General features: G+C 38.0%; 1 protein-coding gene across 13 annotated transcripts in view; it reads left to right on the top strand.

Moving 5' to 3' along the window:
* Positions 1-15,755, top strand: part of ZNF451 (zinc finger protein 451) — a 143,213-nt gene that overhangs the window by 60,562 nt on the left and 66,896 nt on the right. The gene's annotated exons all lie outside the window — the stretch shown is intronic.

Raw genomic sequence — 15,755 nt, forward strand, 5'->3', positions numbered from 1 at the left:
CTCATTAAAACTTAGAACTTACCTTTGTGATTAGAACAGCTAAGAATATTGTTTCCTATATTTACATTCAGACATCAGTTGAGAAAGGTCAGGTCTAAGTTAAGTAAGTTAATATTTTCAGATTTCAACTTTCAATTTAATTATGCTTTTTTTTTTTTTTTTTTTTTTTTGCTACTGGGGATTGAACCCAGGGGCGCTTAACCACTGAGCCACAACCCCAGCTCTTTTTATATTTTATTTAGAGGCAGGGTCTCACTGAGTTGGTTGGGACCTCCCTAGGTTGATGAGGTGGCTTTGAACTCTTTTGAACTCTTGATCATCCTGCCTCAGCCTCCCTAGCTACTGGGATTAAAGGCATGTGCCACCTCACCTGGCTAATTATGTATATTTTTAGTGTTTTACTATGTACAATGTTAGTTCATGTGCTTTGGGTTTTTTGAAAAAATCATGTGAGCTGGGTGCAGTGGCAAGTGCTTGTAGGTCTGAGTTGCTTGGGAAGCTGAAGAGAGGGTTTCTTGAGACCAGAAGTATGAAACCAGTGTGGGCAACATACTGAGAGCCTGGGATGTAGCTCAGTGGCAAAGCATCTGCCTTAGCATTCACAAATCCCTGGGTTTGACCCCGAGGTAAAAAAAACAAAAAAACAAACAAACAAACAAAAAAAACTACTTATGAGCCAGGTGTGGTGGCATGTGCCTACAATCCTAGTAAACTTGGGAGCCTGAGGTAGGAGGATTGCAAGTTCGAGGCCAGCCTCAGCAGTTTAGGGAGACCCTATCTCAAAATAAAAAATTATTGGTGATGTGGCTCAGTATTTAAGTACTCCTGGAGTATAATCCCCTGTACCAAAAACCAAAACAGACATTTTTACTAAACATTTTTTGCTTTAAAGTGATAATGGTGTTTGTCTTCAAACCTATGAGAATATTTTTTTGAGAGAGGTATTGCTGTGTTGCCTAGACTGGTTTCCCAACATGTAGGCTGAAGATTTTTCCACCTCATCCTTTTGAGTAGCTGGGATTATAGGCATGCAGCACTATGCCTGCCTTTTATTTTTAATGTCTTTCTGTTAGGGTTGGAAAAAATGTAACCTAGTCATTATACCTCCAGGGACAATTTTTTTTTTATTTGTTAAATGAAATTTATCAGTAGATGTCATAAGAAAGCCCTCTTTCTTGCCCAAGTTACACTCTATTTCCAGACTCCAATTTTTTTGCTGTAATTCTTCAAGCTATAATAAAACATAAACATTGTTCTTTAGAACAAAAAATATTCTTTTTTCTTTACTTTGACTTGTAATTACTTAGATTTCATGAACATGTATACACAGTTTTAACCAGTATCCTAAATTTGAATGTCAATTCTTTTTTTTTTTTTTTTTGAGACAGAGAGAGAGGAGAGAGAGAGAGAATTTTTTAATATTTATTTTTTAGTTCTCGGCAGACACAACATCTTCGTTGGTATGTGGTGCTGAGGATCGAACCCGGGCCGCACGCATGCCAGGCGAGCGCACTACCGCTTGAGCCACATCCCCAGCCCTTGAATGTCATTTCTAGGACACACCCCAAATTGCTTTGTACATGTTTTACCTCAAGTTTTAAATAAAAATGTAAAGAAATATACTTGACAATATTAGAATTTCATACTGACTAAACCAGAATCTGCCTTTTAAACTCCTGACTTTTACATCTTCTTTAATTCTGTGCAGATCTGAGTATGGAGGAAAACTGGTACAGAGTGATCTAAAATATAGACAAATTTTAGAGACATTATTCCCAATATTTTTCCTAAGACTTTCCTATGCTTCTCTCAAGAAATAACTGAATGAATTGATGGCTTATCATTTACTGTAATGTGGATTCTTTAGTATTACTGTCTATCCTACAGAGAAATTAGTCCTGAGTAACATAATGAGGTAATTCAAAAAGGATGATCTTGGAGCTTCTATAGCTGCCAGTAATCTAAATGAAACATAAATCCTGTTATGGTCACTATGGATTCAGAGTCAATTTAGGTCTAGCTTAGGAAGTACCTATGTGATTGCCAGACTTTTCTTAGAAAAGCTCCAAGAACCTAAGTGATAATTCCATCAATAGACTTTGGGGCAGGTGACAAATCAAGCTTAAGAAGACCAGTCCTGGAATTTTATTTTATGATTTCATGTTAAAATTACAATTTAGCATATTGGCACTAATGGAATGGTGGGAATTCCCAATCCTAAGAATTGAGTAACCCCCTTTATTTTAGTTTTGTAGGAAGCATTTAAGGTATTTTCATCTACCCTGAAATTAATTTGCATTTTGCCCATATTCCTGACAATACCAAACCTTTGGTTTTGCAGTTGATTTGGTAACAAAATCATGTTTTCTTTCCCTTACATTCTGATCATTTGAAATTTGTTTCTGTAGGTTTAATTCTTTATTTTTTTTATTGTTGGTCGTTCAAAACATTACATAGTTCTTAATATATCATATTTCACAGTTTGATTCAAGTGGGTTATGAACTCCCATTTTTACCCCGTATACAGATTGCTGTATCACATCAGTTACACTTCCATTGATTTACATATTGCCATTCTAGTGACTGATGTATTCTGCTGTCTATCCTATTCTCTACTATCCCCCTTCCCCTCCCCTCCCCTCCCCTCCCCTTTTCTCTCTCTACCCCCTCTACTGTAAATCATTTCTTCCACTTGTATTATTTTTCTCTTACCCCTCCTTTCCTCTTATATGTAATTTTGTATAACCCTGAGGATCACCTTCCATTTCCATGCGATTTCCCTTCTCACTCCCTTTCCCTCCCACCTCTCATCCCTGTTTAATGTTAATCTTCTTCTCAAGCTCTTCGTCCCTACCCTGTCCTTGGTTACTCCCCATATATCAAAGCAGTCATTTGGCATTTGTTTTTTAAGGATTGGCTAGCTTCACTTAGCATAATCTGCTCTAATGCCATCCATTTCCCTCCAAATTCTATGATTTTGTCATTTTTTAAAGCAGAGTAATACTCCATTGTGTATAAATGCCACATTTTTTTTATCCATTCATCTATTGAAGGGCATCTAGGTTGGTTCCACAATCTTGCTATCGTGAATTGTGCTGCTATGAACATCGATGTAGCGGTGTCCCTGTAGCATGCTCTTATTAGGTCTTTAGGGAATAGACCGAGAAGGGGAATAGCTGGGTCAAATGGTGGTTCCATTCCCAGCTTTCCAAGAAATCTCCATACTGCTTTCCAAATTGGCTGCACCAATTTGCAGTCCCACCAACAATGAACAAGTGTACCCTTTTCCCCACATCCTCTCCAGCACTTGTTGTTGTTTGACTTCCTAATGGCTGCCAATCTTACTGGAGTGAGATGGTAACTTAGGGTGGTTTTGATTTGCATTTCTCTGACTGCTAGCGATGGTGAGCATTTTTTCATGTACTTATTGATTGATTGTATGTCCTCCTCTGAGAAGTGTCTGTTCAGGTCCTTGGCCCATTTGTTGATTGGGTTATTTGTTATCTTATTGTCTAATTTTTTGAGTTCTTTGTATACTCTGGATATTAGGGCTCTATCTGAAGTGTGTGGAGTAAAGATTTGTTCCCAGGATGTAGGCTCCCTGTTTATCTCTCTTATTGTTTCTTTTGCTGAGAAAAAACTTTTTAGTTTGAGTAAGTCACATTTGTTGATTCTAGTTGTTAACTCTTGCGCTATGGGTGGCCTATTGAGGAATTTGGAGCCCGACCCCACAGTATGTAGATCATAGCCAACTTTTTCTTCTATCAGATGTCGTGTCTCTGATTTAATATCAAGCTCCTTGATCCATTTTGAGTTAAGTTTTGTGCATGGCGAGAGAAAGGGATTCAGTTTCATTTTGATGCAAATGGATTTCCAATTTTCCCAGCACCATTTGTTGAAGATGCTATCCTTCCTCCATTGCATGCTTTTAGCCCCTTTATCAAATATAAGATAGTTGTAGTTTTGTGGATTGGTTTCTGTGTCCTCTATTCTGTACCATTGGTCCACCCGCCTGTTTTGGTACCAGTACCATGCTGTTTTTGTTACTATTGCTCTGTAGTATAGTTTGAAGTCTGGTATCGGTATACCGCCTGATTCACACTTCCTGCTTAGCATTGTTTTTGCTATTCTGGGTCTTTTATTATTCCATATGAATTTCATGATTGTTTTATCTATTTCTACAAGAAATGCTGTTGGGATTTTGATTGGCATAGCATTGAACTTATAGAGAACTTTTGGTAATATCACCATTTTGATGATGTTAGTTCTGCCTATCCATGAACAGGGTATATTTTTCCATCTTCTGAGGTCTTCTTCTATATCTCTCTTTAGGGTTCTGTGGTTTTCATTGTATAAATCTTTCACCTCTTTTGTTAGGTTGATTCCCAAGTATTTTATTTTTTTTTTGGAGGATATTGTGAATGGAGTGTTTTTCCTCATTTCCATTTCAGAGGATTTGTCGCTGATATACAGGAATGCCTTTGATTTATGCGTGTTGATTTTATATCCTGCCACTTTGCTAAATTCATTTATTAGCTCTAATAGTTTCTTTGTAGACCCTTTTGGGTCTGCTAGGTATAGAATTATGTCATCTGCAAATAGTGATAATTTAAGTTCTTCTTTTCCTATTTTTATGCCTTTAATTTCTTTCGTCTGTCTAATTGCTCTGGCCAGTGTTTCAAGGACTATGTTGAACAGAAGTGGTGAGAGAGGGCATCCCTGTCTTGTTCCAGATTTTACAGGGAATGCCTTCAATTTTTCTCCATTCAGAATGATGCTAGCCTGAGGCTTAGCATAGATTGCTTTTACAATATTGAGGTATGTTCCTGTTATCCCTAGTTTTTCTAGAGTTTTGAACATAAAGGGATGCTGTACTTTGTTGAATGCTTTTTCTGCATCTATCGAGATGATCATGTGGTTCTTAATTTTAAGTCTGTTGATGTGGTGAATAACATTTATTGATTTCCGTATATTGAACCAGCCTTGCATCCCAGGGATGAATCCTACTTGATCATGGTGTATAATTTTTTTGATATGATTTTGTATCCGATTCGCCAGAATTTTATTGAGGATTTTTGCGTCTAGGTTCATTAGAGATATAGGTCTGTAGTTTTCTATCTTTGAAGTGTCTTTGTCTGGTTTAGGAATCGGGGTGATGTTGGCCTCGTAGAATGAATTTGGAAGTTCTCCCTCTTTTTCTATTCCTGAAATAGCTTGAAAAGTATTGGTATTAGTTCCTCTTTAAAGGTTTTGTAAAACTCTGCTGTATACCCATCCGGTCCTGGGCTTTTCTTAGTTGGTAATCTTTTGATGATTTCTTCTATTTCCTCAATTGATATTGGTCTGTTTTGGTTGTCTATATCCTCCTGTCTCAATCTGGGCAGATCATATGACTTAAAAAATTTATCGATGCCTTCACTATCTTCTATTTTATTGGAGTATAAGGATTCAAAATAATTTGTGATTATCTTCTGTATTTCTGAAGTGTCTGTTGTGATATTGCCTTTTTCATCCTGTATGCTAGTAATTTGAGTTCTCTCTCTTCTTCTCTTTGTTGGCATGGCTAAGGGTCTGTCGATCTTATTTACTTTTTCAAAGAACCAACTTTTAGTTTTATCAATTTTTTCAATTGTTTCTTTTGTTTCGATTTCATTAATTTCAGCTCTGATTTTAATTATTTCTTGCCTTCTACTTCTTTTGCTGCTGTTTTGCTCTTCTTTTTCTAGGATTTTGAGATGAAGTATGAGATCATTAATTTGTTGGTTTTTTCTTTTTTTAAGGAATGAGCTCCAAGCAATGAATTTTCCTCTTAGAACTGCTTTCAATGTGTCCCATAGATTCCGATATGTTGTGTCTGTGTTTTCATTTAACTCTAAGAAGTTTTTAATTTCCTTCTTAATGTCTTCTATAACCCATTGATCATTCAGTAACCTATTGTTCATTCTCCAAGTGATGCATGATTTTTCCTTCCTTCTTTTATCGTTGATTTTCAGTTTCATTCCATTATGATCAGATAAGATGCATGGTATTATCTCTACTCCTTTATATTTTCTAAGAGTTGCCCTGTGACATAATATATGATCTATTTCTGAGAAGGATCCATGTGCTGCTGAGAAAAAAGTGTAACTACTTGATGTTGGGTGGTATATTCTATATACGTCAATTAAGTCTAGGTTGTTAATTGTGTTATTGAGTTCTATAGTTTCCTTATTTAACTTTTGTTTGGAAGATCTGTCCAGTGGTGAGAGAGGTGTGTTGAAGTCTCCCATGATTATTGTATGGTGGTCTATTAGACTCTTGAACTTGAGAAGAGTTTGCTTGATGAACATAGCTGCACCATTGTTTGGGGCATATATATTTATGATTGTTATGTCTTGTTGGTGTATGGTTCCCTTGAGCAGTATGCAGTGTCCCTCTTTATCCCTTTTGATTAACTTTGGCTTGAAATCTATTTTATTTGATATGAGTATGGACACTCCTGCTTGTTTCCGCAGTCCATATGAGTGGAATGATTTTTCCCAACCTTTCACCTTCAGTCTATGTATATCTTTTCCTATCAAATGTGTCTCCTGTAGGCAGCATATTGTTGGGTCTTGTTTTGTGATCCATTCAACTAACCTGTGTCTCTTAATTGGTGAGTTTAAGCCATTAACATTTAGGGTTATTATTGAGATATGGTTTGTTCCTCCAGCCATATTTGTTTATTAATGTTACTAAACCTGATTTGTTTTCCTCTTTGATTACTTTCCCCCCTTTACTGTCCTACCTCCCACTGTTGGTTTTCAATGTTATTTTCCATTTCCTCTTCCTGTAATGTTTTGCCAAGGATTTTTTGAAGAGATGGTTTTCTAGCTGCAAATTCTTTTAACTTTTGTTTATCGTGGAAGGTTTTAATTTCATCTTCCATCCTGAAGCTTAATTTCGCTGGATACACGATTCTTGGTTGGAACCCATTTTCTTTCAGTGTTTGAAATATGTTATTACAGGATCTTCTAGCTTTCAGAGTCTGTGTTGAGAGGTCAGCTGTTATCCTGATTGGTTTACCCCTAAATGTAATCTGCTTCCTTTCTCTTGTAGCTTTTAAAATTCTCTCCTTATTCTGTATGTTGGGCATCTTCATTATAATGTGTCTAGGTGTGGATCTCTTATGATTTTGCACATTCGGTGTCCTGTAGGCTTCTACGATTTGGCATTCTGTCTCTTTCTTGAAGTCTGGGAAGTTTTCTCGTATTATTTCATTGAATAGATTGTTTATTCCTTTGGTTTGGAGCTCTGTGCCTTCCTGTATCCCAATGACTCTTAAGTTTGGTCTTTTAATGTTATCCCATATTTCTTGGATGTTCTGCTCATGGTTTCTTAGCAGACTTGCTGAGCTGTCTATGTTCTTTTCAAGTTGAAATACTTTGTCTTCATTGTCTGATATTCTATCTTCTAAGTGATCTACTCTGCTGGTAGTATTGTCAATTGAGGTTTTAAGTTGGTTTATTGCTTCCTGCATTTCTAGGATTTCTATTTGTTTTTTATTACCTCTATCTCCCTGTGAAATTGATCTTTTACTTCCTGTATTTGTTTTTGTAGTTCCTTGTCAAAGTGATCTTTCATTGTCTGATTTTGCTGTCTCATGTCTTCCTTGAGACTCCAGATCATCTGAAGCATGTATATCCTGAACTCTTTATCTAACATTCCATCTATTGCAGCTATTACCTCTTCTAAAGTTAAGTTGACCTGCATTGCTTGTGGTCCTTTCTTTCCTTGTCTTTTCATACTGCTTGCGTTTCTTTCTGCTTGGTGAAACTGTTGTGTTTTTGAAATTTTCCCCCTATTTATTTATATTGCTCTTGTATAGTTGGGAGATCTCCCTTGCAGGGCAGCTCTGCTCTGCCCCCACTCCAATTGTGGTGATGTAACTACTACGCCCTCGGGTCGTTGGTCCTGATCCGGATGTGGGCGGCAGCTCTGCTCCGCCCCTACTCCAATTGGTGTGACGTGTCTACCACACTGGTCGGCCTCTAAGCCTCTTCCGCTGGTGGGTCGCAGTTCTGCCTACCTTGCGGGCTCGGGCGGCAGTTCTGCTCAGCCCCCACTCCCAGTGGGGGTACCTGACTGCCTCTCCAACGGGTCGCTGGGCCTTTTCCGGACACGGGCGGTGGCTCTGCTCCACCCCCACTTCAACCAGTGTGACGTGACTGCCTCGGTGCTACTTGTCCACCACACTGGCAGGCTGCCGGGCCTGTCCTGCCAGTGGGTCGCAGGTCTGCCTATCTTGCAGGCTCAGACGGCGGCTCTGCACAGCCCCCACTCCAAATGGGGTGATTTGGCGACCGTGCCGTCGGGTCGCTGGTCCTGTTCCAGGCGAGGGCGGCTACTCTCCTCGGCCCCAGCTGCAGTTGGGGTGTCGTGATACCACGCCGGCGGGTCACTTGGCCTGCTCTGGGCGCAGGCGGCAGCTCCACTCTGCCCCCCAGGCCCCCACAGCACCCAGCAGGACCCGGACCGAGAAGCAGTCCCCGCAGGGTCCCCAGCCCTGTGCCAAAGCAGCTTCGGGAGCCAGAACCCGGCCTCTCCGATCCCGGCCACGCACCGCTAGGAGCAGGCTCCACAGAGCGACCCCCGCGGGTTCCCCAGCCCCAGGCCAAAGCAGCCCCGGGAGCCCGAGCCCGGCCGCTCCAAACTCTCCCAGCTCGGTGCACGCTCCCCTAGGAGCAGGCCAAAGATGCTGTCTCCGCGGGCTCCCCAGCCCTGGGCCAAAACTGTTCCGGGAGTCAGAGCCCAGCCGCCCCTCAGCGCAGGTTCCACTTGGAGCTGGCCTCAGCACGCAGTCCCCGCAGGTTCCCCAGCCCTGGGCCAAAGCAGCCCGGGGAACCAGAATCTGGCCGCTCAAAGCCCGGCGTACGCCTTGCCAGGAGCGAGCCCCGAGGAGTATTCTCCTCAGGTTCTCCAGCCCCGAGCCTGAGCGATCTGTCTACGCAGGCAAATACCAGCCTGAAATCACCTGTTCCGTAGCTGAATGAGCTGAGATCAGTAGAAAACAGGGATGATTACATCAGCTCTCCAAGATGGCGGCTGCTGTCCTCCTCCGTGGTCCGACCGGTCTAGAGAACCGAACTGGACCGCTTCTCTCCTCTGTCTCAAAGCCGGAACTCAGCACTAAGCACGGCCATTGCACTGCTGGCAGGAGCCCCCAGAATCCGCATCGCTGTACTCCTGCTCCGGTACCTTGCCGCTACCCAGCACGCGCCGCAGACTCCATCCGCGGGGCAGTCCGCCGACCAGGCTCTGCTACCCTCCGTGCGGAGAAATCGCCCGCGACCAAGCCCCCGCAGCCGAACCCCGCGCAATGTAAATCCGTCCTCTAGATTCTGGAGCACCTCAATTTCACTGGAAATTCCCAACAAGGTAGCCTTCAGCCGTTTCACCTCGTCTTTCTCCCGCACAGTGACGCGGCGCACTGGGGTGATGCACTCCCATCGCCGCCATCTTCCCTTCTCAAGTTTAATTCTTTAAATTACCTGCTTTACAGCTGTGCAAAATAGGGGTTTCTGTGACTTATGGGTAAATTCTCTAACATTTTTATAGCAGTGATCTCTCTGCTTTTTTCAATGCCAATATCTTTTCCCAGAATGATAGAAGAGTATAATTCATTGACATCTAGAGATCACTCCTCAGTATCATTAGCAGAGAAACTTGTCTTTCTGGAAAAAGGGATAGTATTCTTATATAAATTTTTACTCATGCCTGACTTATCTAGCAACCTCCATCCATCCTCTATGCGGGGGATTCAGTCCAGGACCTCAAGCACTCTTCCACTGATCCACACTTCCAGCCCCAATCAACAGAACCTCACCCAACCCAGAGGTGTGATGGAAAAATATCATATGACTTTTATAATCTGCTTCATATATACTATGTCCCCCAGTTAAAGAGAAAATTCCTTTTCTCAGTTTTAGAGTGCTAACTTTAATATTGGCAAAAATTTCAAAGTTGAAATGCTTGTTCTCTCTAGTTACCATTCCTTTTCTCCCAGATTTTTCAATGTAGGTAGTCAGAATTTCTTTTTTGGTTGTTTTCTTTTCAAGAAGAAAGTAGAAACTTTCTCCATGGGGAAAAGGAAAAGGAGACCACACTCAGTTCTAAGATGTCTTCTGTTTTCAGACTCAGGGATATGCGTCTTTTCAGCTCTTACAACTTGTAAATGATAATTGGATGAGCAGAACTGGTCAGAAAGAAATGGTCTTTTTATTGAGATAGAACCATACTGTTAAATAAAAGGTAATGTAGGCTATGGATAGTTAAATAATGGTAGTAAACAATTTAGTAACAATTCTAACAGTTTTACTTAACTTTCAAGGTGTAATGGTCATGATAAATATTTAAGGTGGAAATGCTAATTACCATGATGTAATCATCATACATTGTATACATATATTGAATGATCACACTGTACCCCATAATTTAACACATTTACATATTTTACTAATTTTTTCAAATAAAGGTAATGGTTTAGGACTATAGATTAATTTTGGAGTAAAGTTGAAGAGATCTAAATGAAGGTTTAAATGTTGCTTAAAGGCTAAACTACTTGACATTCCTAGCATTATAAATTTGTTTTGATGACATATGGGTGTAATTTGAAGGTAATAAAGCTTTCAGAATATACTTATATTTTGTGATTAGAAGATTATTAAAATTTGCTCATTAATACATATTTGCTATATTTCTGAATTAGAACTACTAAATGCTTTAATGTAAAATTTAAGAAGAGTAAACATGTGAAGTTTTTCTGAATAATTACAATTCAAAAAGTAATTCAGAATGTTTTTGTTGTGGCCTAGGAAAAAGTTAAATGACAGTGGGGCCATCAATTCGAGGATAGGTTTTCCTGGATTAGGATTACCTTAATTTATCTAAAACATGATTGCCTTCCTGTCCACAGAATATTCACATTACCTAAAGTGGTCTTGTAAACATTCTTTACTCCAAAGTGTAGCATCATGCTGAAAAGACCAATTAGGCCTTTTTTTTTTTCGAATTGAGCCCAGGTGCCTTCTACTATAACACAGGGTCGTGTGGGTACCTTAGGGTTCTTATCTCATGCACTTGAAGAATGAAGTATGCAGACTACAAGGGTGAGAATTCAGTAGCAGATTTAATAGAAGCAAGCAAGGAAAGCTCCCAAAGATGGGTACTGTTGTTGGCTCTAGATATTTTTGTAGTGTTTTGATGAAAAACTAACCTTTCTTTGGAGAGTTCTCTTTCTCTGATTCAACTGAAAGTATATAATTTTAATTTCATATTCCCATAATGAGATGATTTAATGTATATGTTAACCTGAGTTTGTTCTGTAGTTTTTCCTTAAAACAAAAGAATTGCTGAGTTCATAACAACTCATTGGGGTTGAATAATGTTAGGGTAGTCATGGAAACCTGGAGGAACAACAGAATGTATGGGCATCCAAGCCTGAGTTGGACCTTCCTGTTAGACAGCCACAACAGAAAAAAAAAAACAAGGTTTAGCCTAGGATTTAATATTGGGTGGTGGGTCCTGCCTTACTACCACTGAGCTACATCCCCAGCCCTTTTAATTTTTATTTTGGAATAGGGTCTAAGTTGCCTGGGCTGATCTTGAACTTGGGATCCTCCTTAATCAGCCTCCTAAATAGCTGGGATTATTGGCATGTGCCACCACACCTAGCAATTTGGCTGTTTTTTAAATATGCACACTTCAATATAATTTCCCTCTGTTTGCAGAAATAACACTTAGTGTTTGACTTTAAATTAAAATTGGGTTATATGTATGTGACTGGTTTGCCTAAAGAATATGAGTCACCCAATCTTGTAGAAAGTCAGGTAAGATCATTTCTTTTTTAAAATGAACTTTTTCCTTTTATTCTTTGTCCCCAACCCCGCTTTCTGCATGATTCTAGGGATCTAACCCACGACCTTGTTACTTGTGAAGTAAATGCTATACAACTGTACTCCCAGCCCTAAAATAGCTTTTTTTTTTTTTTCCCTTTAAGAACAGTTTTAGATTTATAGCACAGTTGAATGGAATGTAGGTATGGTTCCCATATAGGTCCTGCCCCTTTGCCCATTCACAACCACCCCTACAGTCCATATCCTAATAACATTTGTTACAGCAAATGAATCTATATTAATGCATTATTATCATCCAGAGTCTAAAGGTTATATTAGGGTTCATTCTTAGTGTTATACATTTTCTGGGTTTTGACATACATGTAATGACATGTAACTACCATAATAGTATTATAGAGAATAATTTCACTGCCCTAAAAACCTGTGCTCTGCCCATTTATCCCTCCCTCCCCTCTAACTCATGGTAACCACGGATATTTTAACTGTTAACATAGTTTTATATTTTCCAGAATACTATATAATATTCTGATCATATGATATGTAGCTTCAGATTAGCTTTTTTTTTTTTGCTTAAATAATATGCTCTTAAGGTTCCTCCGTATCTTTTCAAGGTGATAGCTTACTTCTTATTATCTGGATGTTCCAAAGTTTATTTATCCATTCACCTACTGATGAATATCCTGGTTGTTTTATAAGTTTGGGCTGTTAAAAAGAAAGGTGTTTTAAACAACTGTGTGCCGGTTTTTCTATGGACTTAAATTTTAATTTCATTAGGTAAATATCAAGGAGCCTAATGACTGGTAAGGGCATATTTAATACAGTAAGAAACTGTCCAGCTGTTCTTTGAAGCACCTGTATAATTTTGAATTTCCACTAGAAATGTCTAAGGAGTCTCTGTTACTCTGCATCCTTGTCAACATTTGGTATTGTCAGTGTTTTGGATTTGGGTCAGTCTAATAAGAGTATATGGTATATCATTGTTTTAGTTTGTACTTTACCAATGACATGATGTTGAACATCTTTTTACATGCTTAATTTGCTATCTATGTATCATCTTTACTGAAATGTTTCTTTAGGTCTTTTGCCCATGTTTTAATTGGGCTATTCGTTTTCCTATTGTTGATTTTTATAAAGAGTTCTGTGTATATAGTGAATTACAGTTTTTTATCTTGTATCTGTTTTTTTCTCTGTTGTGTGTTTTCATTCTCTTGATAATGTTTTATGCAGACAACTTTTTAATTTTAAAGTCTATTTTATCATGCCTTTGGTGTTATATCTAAAAAGTCATTGTTACAGCCAAGGTCATCTGGATTTTCTCCTGTGTTATCTTCTGGGAGTTTTATAATTCTGTGTTTTATGTTAGTTCTGTAGTTTATTTTGTGTTCATTTGTTTGTGAAGAGTATAAGATCAGGGTCTAATTTTTTTTCTTGCATGCAAATGTCTGGTTTTTCAATACCATTTGAAAAGATTATCTGTTCTCCATTATCTTGTGTTTGCTCTTTAGTCATAGATCAGTTTATTATATTTACATGGGTCTTTTTCTGTGTCATTGATCTATTTGTTTATTCTTTTTCTAGTATCACATAGTTTTATTTCTGTAGCTTTCAGTAACTTTAAAGTCAAGTACTTTTAGACCTCCAACTTTGTTTTTCAGTATTGCATTGGTTGTTGTGGGCCTTTTACCTGTCTCTGAGTGAGTTTGTCAGAAAACAGAAAATGACCTGCTGTGATTTTGATTGGGATTGCGTACACACCCAAACCCACACACACACCCCCTTTACACATAAATATAAATATAAATGTCTCTGTATATATGTCTATGTAGAGAGATCAAGTTGGGAAGAACTGACATCTCGACAATATCTAGTCTTCCTATCTATAAACATGGATTTCTTACCCTCTCCCCATTTTTGTTTGTTTGTTTATTTGTTTTGTATTGAGGGTTAAACCCAAGGACGCTTTATCACTCAGCTTTATCCCTACTCCTTTTTATTTTTTGAGACAGGTCTTACTAAATTGTGAGGCTGGCCTGAAACTTGAAATCCTCCTGCCTCAGCCTCCTGAGTCACTGGGATTATAGGCGTGTGCTAGCATGCCCAGCTTGTTTAGGGGATTATTAATGTAAATAGCAATAATTTTTAATTTTAAATTCTACCTGCTCATTGCTGCTTTATAGAAAAGTGATCCACTTTTGTAAATTAGTATCCTGCAACCATGCTAATCACTTATTAATTCCAGGAGTCTTTTTTCTGTCATTTTCAATTTTTTCAATTATGTTATCTAAAACAAGGAGTTTTATTTCTTCAGCTCCAATCAAAATGCCTTTCATTTCCTTCTCATTTCAGTGGCTTGGATTTCCAGTATATTGTTGAAAAGGAGTAGTGAGAGGGAACATCCTTGCCTTATTCCCTATCTTTGTATGAGAACTTGAGTTTTTCACTACAAAGTGTGAAGTTAGTTGTAATTTTTTTTGATTATCAAGTTGAAGAAATTCCTATGTATTCCTAATTTGCTTAGAAGTTTTTATTTTTATTATTTTAATCACGTAAGGGCATTGAATTTTGTCAAATGCTTTTTCTGCTTATACAATCATGTGATTTTCCTTGTTTAGCCTATGGATATGATAGATTCTACTAATTTTTTAAAAATGGTTCACCAGCTTTTGCATACCTGGGATAAATCCTACTTAATTATGATATGTTATTCTTTGTATACATTATTGAGTTTTGTTTGCTAAAATTATGTTGAGAATTTTTAGATCTACTGTGTTCATGAGCAATATTTCTTTGTAGTTTTTTTTCACTACCTTTATTTTATTTATTTATTTTTATGTGGTGCTGAGGATTGAATCCAGCACCTCACACATGCTAGGCAAGTGCTCTACCACTGAGCCACAATCCCAGCCCCTTTTATAGTTTTGTTATAGTGCCTGTGTCTGGTTTTGTATTAGGGCAATACTGGCTTTTTAAATTAGGAAGTAATCCTTCTTCTGTCTACTGGTAGAAATTGTAGAGATTTGGTATAATATTTTTTTCTTAAATGTTTGGTAGAATTTAGCAGTGAATTCATCTGATCCTAGAGTTATTTTTTAAAATTATATTTTTCATTGTAGTTGGATATAATAATTTTATTTTATTTATTTTTTATGTGGTGCTGAGGATCAAACCCAGTATGCCAGGCAAGTGTCCTATCACTGAGCAACAACCCCAGACTTAGTGCTTTCTATTTTGAGAAGTTATTTATTTTTTTAATTTAATAGTTATAGGCTTTTTGATATTGTTTTATTTCTTTGTGAATTTTTACAGATTATGTCTTTCAAGAAATTGATCCATTTTCTCTAGATTATTGAATTTGTGGGTATAGAAGTGTTTATAGTATTCCTGTATTATCCTTTGACATCCCTGATAACTTTGCTTGCTTTAAAATGTGCTGTCTAGAATTGATGTAGCTACTCCCACTTTCTTTCTTCCCCCACCCCCCCAACTAATATCACAACAATTTATTATACTACTATGGGCATTTGGAAGAAGAAAGAAACTGCAGATATGTGGTTAAAAAAATCTGTAAAGAATGTAAAATTAAGGTTATTCACAGATTTTATGACTGTATACCTGGAAGAGTGACAATCAACTAAAATTACTTCAGAATTGTAACAAGATTCAAATTCACACAGTAATTAATGGCTCTCATTTGTAATATTAAAAGAAAAACTATGGAGGATGGGATGTATATGTTCCATCACCAGTATTGGGGGGTTGGGAACAAAACTTTATTTTAACTTTTTTTTTCTTTTTAGATAATCATGACAGAGTATATTTTGACATATTATACATACATGGAGTATAACTTCCCATTCTTGTGGTTGTACATGATGTGCAGTT

The sequence above is a fragment of the Spermophilus citellus genome, assembly GCF_964194105.1.
Source record: "Spermophilus citellus genome assembly, chromosome: 5".
Taxonomy (NCBI): Eukaryota; Metazoa; Chordata; class Mammalia; order Rodentia; family Sciuridae; genus Spermophilus; species Spermophilus citellus.